The sequence below is a fragment of the Silene latifolia genome, unplaced genomic scaffold, assembly GCF_048544455.1.
Source record: "Silene latifolia isolate original U9 population unplaced genomic scaffold, ASM4854445v1 scaffold_151, whole genome shotgun sequence".
Classification (NCBI taxonomy): Eukaryota; Viridiplantae; Streptophyta; class Magnoliopsida; order Caryophyllales; family Caryophyllaceae; genus Silene; species Silene latifolia.
In genome coordinates, this window is record NW_027413139.1 from 371,655 (window position 1) to 381,976 (window position 10,322).

The 10,322-nt window shown below is 44.4% G+C and overlaps 1 non-coding gene across 1 annotated transcript; it reads left to right on the top strand.

Moving 5' to 3' along the window:
• Positions 1 to 2,681: 2,681 nt before the first annotated feature.
• On the top strand, positions 2,682 to 2,788 carry LOC141637865 (small nucleolar RNA R71). Its single transcript, XR_012541930.1, has one exon. It is a non-coding gene; the product is annotated as a small nucleolar RNA R71 (small nucleolar RNA).
• Positions 2,789 to 10,322: the final 7,534 nt, after the last annotated feature.

Consider the following 10,322-nt stretch of genomic DNA (forward strand, 5'->3'; position numbering starts at 1 on the left):
GAAACGGGGGAGATAAAAGCAACCGTGATACGGCGGGGATCACGAGCATACATCGTCGCGGCGGAAGCAATAGGGCCACAACGAGAATAGGTGCACTAGCGGTGAATCGCGTCAATCCAATCCTGCAAACAACTTGAGTTCTTATAAGTAATCAAACAATAAGGCAAAACCTCCCCAAACCAATTCCCGACAAAAGGGAATTGCAATAAATCAATTAGAAATAGGGAGAAAGAACTCAAATTAATTACCCAACAAAACATAATTAAACCAAATTAAAAGCAGCGGAATGTGGTTTAATTAAAGCTTGAAAAATATTTGGGTAAACAAATTGGTAATTTTAATTTCAAAAATTTGTAAAACTCAGGTAAAGGACGTAGCATGTAAAAATTAAAAACAAAGGAAATAAGGAGGATAAATAAACGAGAGAGAAAAGGAGAAAAAACTCCTCTATCTCGAATTGCACAGCGGCAAGAACTCGATCAAGAATCAGCAGGGCTCGATCGTGGCAACCTCCATGGAACGATTTCCTATCCTCTATCAACTCCATATTACCTGAAAATTTCACAAAATATGCAAAATACAAAAATACCAATACCAAAACTTGTCCAAAGTCAACTCAAATAAACTAAACTAAAGCTAAAACTAATCGTCCTAATAAAAGCAATAAAAAGTTCAACAAAAGCCCAAAATTACAAAATAATTACAAGCCAAATAGCACTATGGCTCAATAACAAGCTACCCCAAAGCAGGGCACTTGACCAAAAGAGGTCCTTTCAGCAGTATGGACCGCTACTCTAGGCTTCCAGACAACCGGCCTGATCGGAGGAAGGGCATCTGGTGTCGCATAATCAATGACACGCTTCTTCACTTTGCCCGGCTTATCTCTCTCAGCAGCTTGCTCGAATTCTGTCTCACTAGTATCACCAGGATCTCCTATGCCCTCTCTCGCCATGACTGCAAAGCAACGAAATAACAAGTATGGTCCTCCAATTTGCTCCCAAGTGGGGCGGAGGTGTCGTCAGCAATGAGAATATAACTCGAGAATAGCACTAGGAGGAACCGTAATAGGATCTATAGAGGATATGGCGTCACAAGGTTTGACTTGCATCGGTGCCTTATGAACGCCGGTCTGGTAAAGGGTCAAATTTTCATCCCCTACCTGCACAGTCATGGTCCTATCCCCGAAATTTATCACTGCACCGACAGTGCGCAGGAATGGTCGTCCTAAAATGATAGGAGTGTGTCGGTCTTCGGGAATATCCAAAACCAAAAAGTCAACGGGAATAAAGAATTTCCCTATCTGCACAGGTATGTCCTCTAAAATACCTATTGGCCGTGATTGGGTACGGTCGGCCATCTGCACGGTAATATCGCATGTGCGAAATTTAGTGAAACCAAGTCTCCCAAAGAAGAGACAACGGCATAACACGACACTAGCCCCTGTATCACATAGGGCGTTATCAACTATATGGGTCCCAATACAGCAAGATATAGAAAAACTACCCGGGTCAAATCGTTTATGAGGTAGCTTATTTCGAAGATGGGCAGTGCCCGTTGCAGTGAAAGCTACTACACGAAGATCCTCTATATGTCGTTTACGGGATAAAATATCTTTCATAAATTTCATATAGGAAGGTACCTGGGTAATTAAATCAATGAAAGGAACGGTTACCTCAAGACCCTTGACGACCTCCAAAAACTTGTCGAACTGACGCTCCAACTTTGCATTCTCTAAACGCTCCGGATACGGGACTGCAATACTGGCCATAGGATCAGCAACCCTTGGCTTCCGTAAATTTAAAACCTCCGTCAAATCATTTATAAGTGTAGAATCATGCAAATTAATTGACGGATTTGCGTCCTGTACTGGGATCTCAGTCGATCGACTGATATGGTTGGTCGATCGACCAACTTGGATGGGCGTGAACAGTTCCTGTTCAGAATTGAGTTCGTCAGGTGATCCAGTCGATCGACTGGTGAGGTTAGTCGATCGACCACTCGGGCTAGGTGTGAATAGTTTCTGATCAGAAACTATTTTATCTGACACTTCAGTCGATCGACTGAGAATGTTGGTCGATCGACCAGGATTACTGGCAGTTAAGCTCGTTTTTGCACCAGAATTTAAATGAGCTTCTTCATCATTTCCCGAGTCTTCCTTTGGCTCGTCGGGACTTTCATAAGAAAGGCCACTTCTGAGATTGATGGCATTGATTGTCTCAACCGGCTCTTCACATTTACTTGAAGAATTAGCAGCTTGCTTAGCCTCCATGTTCTCCAATTGCTTCACAAAATTCTTTGAGGACTCAATCCCGGCTGCTTCCATATTTGCCACTTGAACCAAGAGAAGTTGAACCATTTCTCTAACCTTTTCGGTCTCATCTGAATTATGGGTAGGCATTTCAATTCTCTCCTTGGAAGCTTCAGAGGCCTCGAGCTTCTCGAGACGGGCAGTAATAGAAGTAATAAGTGTCACAACGGCACTCATTTCATCACTTTGTTTTGGCAAATTTCCACGCGAACTACCAAACTCAGCTCTATGGACTGCCATTTCCTCAATAGTGTTCCAACCTTTACTTTGACCGGTATTGTTTTCAAACCTGCCATTAGCAGCTGCATCCAAGATGACCTTGTAATCATCATATAGAGCGTTGTAAAATAGGTTGCAAAGATACCATTGCTGGAAACCATGATGAGGGACAGCTCGGACCAAACTTTTGAAACGTCCCCATGCTTCACAAAAATCTTCATCGGCTCTTTGCTGAAAACTCGTGATTTTACCTCTCAAGGCGTCAGTCTTTGAAAGTGGGAAGTACTTCTTGTAGAAGGCTAATGCTAGAGATGTCCAGTCCGTGACTCCAGCTGCTACCCTGTCAAGGTAGCGGTACCAATCTCGCGCTGAGTCCTTCAATGAGTACAAGAACATAAACCCCTTTACTTCATCTTGAGTTACCCCGTCCGGTATAGGTATTGAACAACAATAGTCCGTGAAAATTTCCATATGTTTCAAGGGGTCTTCATCTGGCAGACCCGCGAACTGATTCCGTTCCACTAAATCAATATAAGAGGAACGAAACTCGAATTTACCGGTAGTAGGGGTAGGTAACTGGCGCCCCTTTGGAAGGTGGTGCTCCTTTGGCTGAAAATTATCATATATCGTAGCCATAATTTCCAAAGTGAGAGTACTCAAGTCTTCCTCTCAAAAACCTGTCTTATAACTGTGCAAAAGCAAAACTAGAAGCAAAGGTAAGCAACGGCCTCAAGGAACCAAAGTTCCCTGAGACGAGAAAAATAAACTAAAATAAAGCAAACAGAATTACACCGTCTCCCCGGCAACGGCGCCAAAATTTGATACCGTCGTTTAGTACCAAAATTAAATTTATAATTCCAAACTAAAACTATAGCTAGTGATAGTAAGGGTCGAACCACAGAGAGACAAGGTTGATTTTGTTTGCTATTTTCAGTCTATAAAAGTAACAATTAAATGGGGGTTTGAAATTGGTTGGCTAATACTAATGGCAGTGAAATTAAAAGTAAACTAAAGAAACTGGATTAAATCAAATATAAAAGAAATGCTAAGATGGTCGGTTCACTATAGCTGCGATGGCGCATAATCCTAGGTAAGTCTGAAATAAAGTCGTGTAGATGGGTAAATAACAGGTCCTCACGGTCCAAGTTAACCAGTAGCTCCTTTCGGCCTATGCTACTAGCCCCTAAGTCTCACTAATGCTAGTGTAACACCCCCATACTCCAAGTGCCTTACCAGGACCACTCAGGTATGGAGACATCACCATCTCGGTTGCCCGAGGTATGATAATCAAATAGACAAAATAGAAACAACATTTATTATAATAGTTTAATGAAAGAATACAATCCTCGAAACCAAACTGAAAGTGCAATACATTATTCAAACTGTCTGTTTCTCAATGAAATGTAAATAAAGACTAAACTACAGCGGAAGACTCTATCGTCATGTCGTGGCCATCCCCAGCTATCCAGTACCATCTCTATACCTGCTCAATATCTGCTCACCATCCCCGAATGGATCACCGCAGGTTTTACAAAACAACACCGGGGTCAGTACTAATCACACAATCAATATAGACAACAGTAATAAGGCAAAGACAATTTGAATCGCCACACACACACACACACCAACCAACCGTCTCAATCATCGATCGTCCCTTTGGACCAGCCCTGCCAGTGGGGGACCGCAGCCGTTCCCACCTAAGCCCCGCTCATCGTACGAGCGATAACCCTGTATCATTAATGTGCACATCCCTTCTGTGGCGGGTTCCACAGAAGGCGAAACTAGGGCGTGAGATCACTCCCGCAAGTGACCCCACTCAGCCGAGAACGCATCTCGAGAGCCATCAACAACCATAACCACATTCACAATCACAATCACAATCATATCAAATAACTAACTACAACACATCACCAATATCCCATTATGGGACTAATACCGAGTAGGAAATCCTACCTGGAAAGCAAACACGCAGACGATCTAAACAGCTGTCTCAAAACGGCTCCTCTACGAACTCTCCTCCTATCATACATAACACATAAAGACTACCATTCAATTCCTACTCATAAAATCCCCAATTGCTAAATTAGGGTTTCAACTACCTTATCAAAACATTATAAAACTTATGTTAAAAGCTTACCCTCGACGCAAGGAATCCAACAACACGAAAAACAACGAGAATCGACCGTCCGAACTCCGGAATCGTTAAGGATGCGATTAGGAAGAAGAACTCGCTTTCTCTCTTAAACAAGTTTTAGGTTTTGGTAAAAGTGTTTGAAAACAAAGACGAATTGGTTTAAATACCCTAATCGCATAATTAACAAAACCCGCGAAAACTCCCCCGTAAAACCGGACGCTCGATCGAGTACCCAAGGTACTCGATCGAGTACCCCCTACTCGATCGAGTGCCCCAGCTACTCGATCGAGTGCCCAACAAAGTCGAAACTATTTTATTCTCGCAACATACCCTTACTCGACGGAGTAAGGGCTACTCGATAGAGTACCCCCAAGACCATAAATACGGAGTATTACGGTCTTCCCTCCTTAAAAGGAACTTCGTCCCCGAAGTTCAAACCACAACAAAAACAAAGGTACTCCCTCAACATTCCCGACTCAACCATCAAACAAAAACATGATACAAACCCAAGCCAAACATCCCGACACAACATATAAAAGGTGTATAGAACTCCTAAAAACTCTCGCGATCATCTCCTACCCCCCTAAAAGAAACAAGGTTACGTCCCCGTAACCATACATACCTGATCAAAAAGGAAAGGGTAGCGCTCTTTCATTATGTCCTCGGCCTCCCATGTAGCTTCCTCGGTCTCGTGGTTAGACCAAAGGATCTTAAGCAAAACGGTCTCACCACTCCTGGTCTTTCTAACTTTTCGGTCTAGGATCTGCTTAGGTACCTCAAGATATGATAAAGACTCATCCAGCTCTAAGCTCTCAGCCTCTAACACATGTGACGGGTCACTCACATACTTCCGCAGCTGCGATACATGAAACACATTATGCACCCTCTCCAATGCAGCCGGTAAAGCCAACCGATAAGCCACTTCCCCAACTCGCTCTAAGATCTCATAAGGCCCTATAAACTTCTGACTTAACTTGCCTTTCTTCCCAAACCTCATAACTCCACGCATAGGGGACACTTTCAGAAGAACCTTGTCCCCAACCTGAAACTCGATGTCCCGACGATGTAGATCTGCATAACTCTTCTGTCGATCCTGGGCTGCTCTCATCCGTTCTCTGATCATCTTAATCTGTTCTACCATCTCATGCACCATCTCTGGTCCTAAAACCTTTGCCTCAAAGACTATCGTCCCAACAGATCGGACTCCTACATCTCCTCCCATACAACGCCTCAAACGGTGCCATACCTATACTGGTGTGATAACTGTTGTTGTAAGAAAACTCTATCAAGTCCAACCTCTGCTCCCAGCTACCACCAAAATCCATCACACAAGCTCTCAACATGTCCTCCAAAGTCTTGATTGTTCTCTCGTCGCCCCTATCATCTGTCGCAGGATGAAATCCGTACTCATCTTCAAAGTCGTTCCCAACGATTCCCGCAACTCCTTCCAAAACCTCGATATAAACCTCGCATCTCTGTCAGACACTATGTCCTTAGGGACTCCATGTAACTTCAAAGACGTTCTTTCGATAGGCCATAGCCAATTGTGCCTTAGTCCATGTATCTTTCATTGGAACAAAGTGAGCTGACTTGGTCAACCGATCCACTATCACCCAAATCATATTGTTACCTTGTTGACTCTTAGGTAAACCCACAATGAAATCCATGGAAATGGATTCCCACTTCCACTCAGGCACCTCCAAAGACTGAACCTTACCTTGTGGTCTTCTCTGTTCCCCTTTAACCCTTTGGCATGTCAAACAACGGGACACAAACTCAGCTATCTCTTTCTTCATCCCAGGCCACCAAAACGTTTTCTTCAAATCCTTGTAAAGCTTGTCTCCACCCGGATGAATCGAATATGGTGTGCAATGCGCTTGTCATGATTGTCTTTTTCAATTCCTCGTCATTAGGAACACACCACCTACCATCAAACCTCAAGCTACCATCTGTATGAATGGAAAAGCGGGACTTTGTCCCTTTCTCCACCCCAGCTCTCCACTCCACCATCTTAGGATCCAAAGCCTGTTTACCTCGAATATCATCATAAAACTCCATGTGCACTGTCATATCTCCCATAGCATCTCCTTTCTGCATCATATGAATCCCAAAGCTCGCTACCTCATCCCTCAGCCTCATCAAAGATAGAGCTGTACACAAGGAATGTACACTCTTCCTACTCAAAGCATCAGCAACAACATTGGCCTTCCCTTCATGGTAGATGATTTCCATGTCGTAGTCGCCAATCAACTCCATCCACCTCCTCTGTCTCATGTTCAACTCCTTCTGCGTGAAGATGTACTTGAGACTCTTGTGATCCGAAAATACCTTAAAGATTGCTCCATACAGGTAATGTCTCCAAATCTTGAGAGCAAACACCACAAAGACCCAACTCTGGTCATGAGTAGGGTAATTCTCCTCATAAGGCTTCAATCGCCTAGAAGCATAGGCAATCACTTTGCCATTCTCGCATCAACACACATCCCAACCCATTCTTGAAGCATCGGTATAAACCTCAAAATTCTCGCTTCCTTCAGGCAATGCTAAGACAGAGCGTGGTCAAACGCTCCTTTAATGTTTGGAACGCCGTCTCACAACCCTCATCCCAACGAAACCTGTTCTCTTTCCTCATCAACGCTGTCATCGGTCTAGCTATCTTGGAGAAATCTTTCACGAACCGCCTGTAGTATCCAGCTAAGCCCAAGAAACTTCTAACCTCCGCAACATTCTTTGGTGCTTCCCATTTTGTCACTGCCTCAATCTTCGCCGGATCCTGACTACTCCATCTTTAGAAATTACATGCCCTAGAAAAGCAACTTTCTCCAACCAAAACTCACACTTAGACAGCTTAGCATACAACTCATGATCTCTCAAAGTCTGCAACACGATCCTCAGATGCTCCTCATGCTCCTCCTTAGTCTTAGAGTAGACTAAGATATCATCTATAAACACCACTACGAATCGATCCAAGAAGCGTCTCAAGATCCTATTCATCAAGTCCATAAACACCGCCGGCGCATTAGACAACCCAAATGGCATCACCACATACTCATAATGGCCATACCTCGACGTGAAAGTTGTCTTCGGTATGTCCACATCTCTAATCTTCACCTGATGGTACCCCGACCTCAAATCGATCTTAGAAAAGACCGTTGCACCACTCAACCGATCAAACAGGTCATCTATCCTTGGCAAAGGATACTTGTTCTTTATCGTCACACGGTTCAACTCCCGATAATCTATGCATGACCTCATACTCCCATCTTTCTTCTTTACGACAGGCGGGTGCTCCCAAGGCGATACACTTGGTCTAATGTATCCCTTCTCTATCAAATCATCCAACTGCTTCCTAAGTTCCTCCATCTCCTTAGGACCCATACGGTACGGTGCCTTAGAGATTGGCCCCGTCCCTGGCTTCAACTCAACGGTGAAATCTATCTCCCTCTTCGGTGGCAACCCCGGAATCTCCTCGGAAAAACATCCGCAAACTCTCCCACCATGGTATCTCGTCAATCGCTAGGGCTCTCTATCCGGTCATCTCTCACATGGCACAAAATCAGAGGACATCCCTTCCTCAGATACGACTTCAAGGTGACAACTGCAATCAACTTAACTTTGGGTTTAACTAGAAACCCACGATAAGACACACTTACACCCTTAGGACCTCTTAGGGACACTTTCTTTTGATGATGATCTATCTTAGCCTTATACTTTCCTAACCAATCCATCCCAACTATCATCTCAAAACCATTAAAAGGAAACTCTAGCAAGTCTACAGGGAAATCGACTTGCCCAACTATTAAAGATACATCTCTAAACAACCTCCCACACGATACAGACTCACCCGAAGGTATGAATACTTGCTCTTTAATGAGACTCATATGCTCTCAAACCCAACTGCTTTACATGACTCGAAGACACAAACGATTGAGAAGCCCCCGAATCAAACAAAACAAACGTAGGAATACCATTAACAAGGAATGTACCGGTGATAACGTGCGCATCCTCCTCACCGCTTTCTTCTCCATCATGAACAACTTGCCACTGGTCTTCTGCCCACCTCCCTGGACAGTACTAGCTGATGCGGTCGGCTTAGCACCCGACCCTTGGTTGTTGTTGTTGTTCATCGGTGTCTTCTGATAAGAATTACCGCCGTTGCGGTTGCCTCCACTCTGGTAGCTCTGACTTCCCCGGTTTGGCCATGATCCCGCCGGTCTGTTGCTCGCAAAGCTCTGTGCAGGTCTCTGAAAAGATCCCGGTGCACTCGTGCACTCATGTCTCTTGTGGCCTACGCCACCACAACTAAAGCGAGTCACTCCCACTGTTGCTCACACTCCCACGACCTCTCCCAAAGGAAGCTCCAGCACTAAACCCAGATCCAGAAGAAAACCCCTTAGACTGATTGTGGTTGCCTTTCTTGTAATTAGATTGGCCACCACCCTCGCTCTCCGACTTCCTCTTCTCACCACCAGACCTCTCCTGAGCCATCTCCACTAGTCTCTCAGCTCTCCCAGCCCTCTCATATGCCTCCTTCACATCAGTGAGGACTCCCACGGGTAACTTATCCATAATCTTCGTGGTTAGTCCACTCTCAAACCTCAAAGCCAAATTCTCGTCACTCAAACCCATGTCCTCAGCATATCTAGATTTCTCATTGAACTGTCTGTAGTACTCAGCCACAGACATCTCAGAAGTCATCTTAAACTTGTCGAACTCCTCCCTCAACTTACTCCTCACATGTTCTGGTACGAACTCCTTCCTCACAGCCCTACGAAACTCCTCCCAAGGTATAGCAGGTAATCCTTGGTTGGTATACAACTCCTTAGCACTCACCTTCACCGAATCCCACCACTTGCCAGCTGCCTCCCTCAGATAAAATGCAGCCTGATCCACTCTCATCTCATCCGGACAATGGACTAAGTCCAGTATGTTTTCCATCTCCCTCAGCCAACTATCGAGAAGGTTAGGCTCCTCAACTCCCTTGTACTCTTTTGGGTTGAACCTTGCAATATAAAGGCTGACTTTAGCATGGTCAACTTCCTTCTCCTTTTCCTTATTCTTGTCCTCGTTCACTTTCTTGGGGTCTCGGTAAGAGCGTCCTGGTGCTCTAACATCTTAACGATGTCATCCATAGTCATAAGCTCTGCTCTAGCGTACAAGGCATTTTTCTTGGGCGGCATCTTGAAACTATACGTATACAAGAAAGGGTAAACATGAACATGCGTACTAAACTTCAAAACACGAAAACTCGCTGCCCAGAACCTACTCGATCGAGTATCCAAACCCACTCGATCGAGTGACGGGTTACTCGATCGAGTGCCCCTATGTACTCGATCGAGTACCCAAACTCCAGAACCAAACAGACCTTCTGATCTCTAACCCACTCGATCGAGTATCTAGGCTACTCGATCGAGTGATTTCTACTCGATCGAGTACCCCTAGTTACTCGATCGAGTGCCCCAAAACGCGATTCTGGACTCAATTTCGCCAAAAACCTATCCGATCGAGTCAGTCTTACTCGATCAAGTACCACTAATACGTAAAGGCTACCCGCATATTACGTCACATACTAGCATTGCTAACTTTATAAAAAATCGCATGATATCATAATCAATATGCTACGCATCTATTCTACTTATCAATAAAATCAAATCATCATGT